Genomic DNA, 3622 nt, shown 5'->3' on the forward strand with positions numbered 1-3622 from the left:
AGTTGGGAATTAGGAGTAGTTTGCTTTCTGGTGAGGGGCTGTCTGAGCCCCTCTCTCTCCACCCCTGTGCCTGGTGGTCCTTGGCTTTCACTCCCATCTCCAACACATCCCGAAAAGCAACACGTACTCCAGACATCATCAGACACCCCCATGGCGACCTCCTGCTCTCCTGGCTCCACAGAGCAGCACAGCTGAAGGCCCCATAGTCTACCCCCGGGAGAATTCCATGCCAAATTATTAACAATATGCACAGCTCGTTAGTTATGCATGCAGGCAGGAGCGCAGAATTCCCCCAGGAGTAATAGTCCGTGCACTGGGGAGGTGAAGGTTTGTGCACAGTGGAGACGGGGATGGAAGTTTTCAACACATGTGCTGGTGGGGGGGTCGGCTGCAAATTTGTTAGTTGCTAGATGAACAGTTATTTTTTAAGGCTACATTTACACTAACCAAAAACATGCCTTTTCCTTTTCTTGTCTTGGGAAGAGGGAATCTCTTGCAGGTGCCATAGATATGGAGCTAGTCTCAGCGCTCAAGAAGGATATGGAGTTAATCTCACTTCTCATGAAAACTCTGGATCTAAGGTTGGACCCAAAAGGAACTCTTCAAAGGCTCCATAAAGGTGTTTGAGGAGTTCACGGATCTTTTCAAAAACAAAGGACAGGCTGAAGTGGCTTCTATAGCGCAGGCAGAGCTGGAGTCATTCAAATCCACCATTCTCAACATCGCAGTCACGGGGGAGACGGGCGCAGGGAAATCGTCCTTCATCAACGCCCTGCAGGGACTGACCGCTGAGGGTGACGGGGCTGCCCCAACTGGGGTGACAGAAACGATGACGGAGCCAACCGTTTATCCCTATCCAAACCACCCCAATGTGAGGCTGTGGGACCTGCCCGGCACTGGTACCCCAGATTTTCAGCCAAACACATACCTGAAGCAGGTGAACTTCAAATGCTATGACTTCTTCGTGATCATCGCTTCGGAGTGCTTCAAAGGCATCCACATGGCCCTGGCCCGAGAGATCGAGAGGATGGGGAAGAGGTTCTACTTTGTGCGCTCCAAGGTGGATGAAGACTTGTGCAATGAAGAAAGGGATCACCCTAGAACATTCAGTCAGGAGAGTGTCCTGGAGCGACTCAGGATGGACTGCAGGAAACACCTGCAAAAGGCAGGAATAAGCAACCCAGAGATTTTCCTTCTCTCCAGCTGCGAATTCACGAAGTATGATGCTCCTGGCCTTGTAAAGACTTTGCAGGATGATATCCAAGGTCTGCAGAGACTTGCCTTTCTGCTCAGTCTGCCAAACCTGTCTGCAGAAATCATAGAGGAGAAGAAAGCTGCCCTGAAGAAGTGGATATGGCTAATCTCTCTCGCGTCAGCTTTTGTCAATGTCATTCCTATCCCAGGGATCTCTGTTGCTTGTGATATTAGCATCCTGCTAGGATCCATGATTGCCTTCTACAAGTACTTCGGCCTAGATGACGGCTCCTTGGCTAATCTGGCCAGGCAGACTGGGAAACCGATAGCGGAGCTGAAGGCTGTTATCATATCTCCTGAGGCAAAAGAAATAAACAGAGATGTTGTAATCAAACTGCTGCTAAAGACGAGTTTGCCTAAATTAACTGCATATGTACCAGTGCTTGGTCCCATGTTAACTGCGGGAATCTCTTTTTTAACCACCTACTTCATGCTGTTGAGATTTCTCAATTAAGTGGCTGAAGATGCCGAAAGGGTTCGGAAGACCGCTTTGAAGGAAGACGGGAAGAAGCTTAAATGATCAGCAGACGTGTTCATGAGTCAGAGACCCAATCCCAGCTGGAGATCAAGGCATGACCCTCCCAAATTTTAAAAATCAAGCCAAAAAAGAAGCGGCATTTTTATTCTTCAATTTTCTGCAGTGAGTCAATTTTCTAGGCTTTTTAGACAAAACATTTTGTCTAATACAGGAAAACCAACAGAATACACGAAGATCTTCAACTGATGTAACTCAATGTAGCAACCAACGTTGCTGTCAGCTGCTGTCTCTTTAGAACCCAGCCTATCAGACCCTCCAGCCAGGGCCTACAGCAGACTTTGTGTACCTTTTAAACAATGCCTTTGATTTGAAGAAGTGCAGACCATGGCTAGTTTGTGCGCTATCAGCCGGGTTACAAATGAATGAGGGCACTGGAACAAGCATTTCCCAGTAATGTCGACCATGAGCATTCAAAAAAATCACCATTCAGGCCCCTAAAAATCATTAGATTTTTAAAAATGTTGCTGTTTTTTTTGTTTGCCTCCTGTTTTGAGGGTTTCTTTTCCTGCTCTTCTCCACAGCCACTAAAAACTAGGGCTAGAAACAACTTCTTTTTTAAAATAAAAACTGAGATTCTCCTGTGATCACATGACTCCAGGAAGCTTTAAAGGGAAATACCAATAATTCTAAGAATGACAAGAGTTGGCAACACTCATATATTGACTTGACTGTATCAATGCTGTGTTTTGCATCGGGTGATCCGAGGAGCAATGTAATCATATCATGATCCCAACAGCCAGTGTGAGCCCTTGTACAATTCAGCATATTGCTACGAGTTGGATACAGATGCTAAATTTTATATAGTCTAAATGCAGTTGCACTGGCTATATACTATATCAACAATTAGTGTGCTTGTTGCTTTATCATTACTGCTCTTGCAGATAGTCATATCATATGATAAATTCACTTATAACCTGAATTAAGCCTCTGTGTAGATCATGACAATGGTCAGAGAGGAAAACCCAGTCGTAGGGAGTCCTGTGGGTTAGCCCCACTAATTCCCAGTGGCAAGGAGTCCTGCTGGTTAACACAACTAATTCCCAGTGGCAAGGAATCCCATGGGTTTACACAGCTAATCCCCAGTAGTGGGGAGTCCCATGGGTTATTGCATTATTGCAACCACTGTCATATAGTTGCAACAAATCTTGTACAAAGATGGTCAAGTGAGATATCTATGAAAAGGCTGTACTTTGCTGGTTATGATTATGCTGTGTAGCATTGCGGGACTCACCCCTGTGGCGCCTCCTGCAGGTGATCCTCAGGAATTAGCTCGTCCACCTCCGGAGCGCCCCCTGCAGGCTGGTGATCCACCTTACCGCTGGCCCTGTGTTCCTCCCAGGACCTCGGTGCCCCTTTTATCTGGGGTGCTGCCCCCTGGCAGTAACCCCATACAGCCCCAGGGTCTCCCCCTCCCAGGGGAACCTCAGTGTTAGGCTACTGCCAGTGCCCATCTAGCCCCCCGCTCACTGGGGCAGACTGCAGTGTAAGCCACTCATCATAGGCAAAGGGGTTCGGACCTGCTACCTCTGCCTACCCATGGGCTGCCCCCTGCAACCCTGCACCTATTTGGCCTGTCATCAGGCCTGCAGCCTGGGGCTTTCCAGGCCGGAGCTCCCAGCTCCTCTGGCCCTTCCCCAGCCCTGCTCCAAGCTAGGCTCCTTGCTTGGCACCTTGCAGCCAGGCCCTTCTCCCTCTACAGGCTGAGGGAGACTGACTGGGCTCCTGGCTCACTGCCTCTTATAGGGGCCAGCTGGGCCTGATTGGGGCTTGGCCACAGCTGAGCCTACCTTCCCCAATCAGCCCAGGCTTCTTGCCCCAGCCACAGCCCTC

General features: G+C 48.8%; 1 pseudogene; it reads left to right on the forward strand.

Moving 5' to 3' along the window:
- The first annotated feature begins 510 nt into the window (after nucleotides 1-510).
- Nucleotides 511-1774, forward strand: LOC112118753 (annotated as a pseudogene).
- The last annotated feature ends 1848 nt before the right edge of the window (nucleotides 1775-3622 follow it).

Source organism: Terrapene carolina, unplaced genomic scaffold (genome assembly GCF_002925995.2).
Source record: "Terrapene carolina triunguis isolate 2854851 unplaced genomic scaffold, T_m_triunguis-2.0 Scaffold771, whole genome shotgun sequence".
Taxonomy (NCBI): Eukaryota; Metazoa; Chordata; order Testudines; family Emydidae; genus Terrapene; species Terrapene triunguis.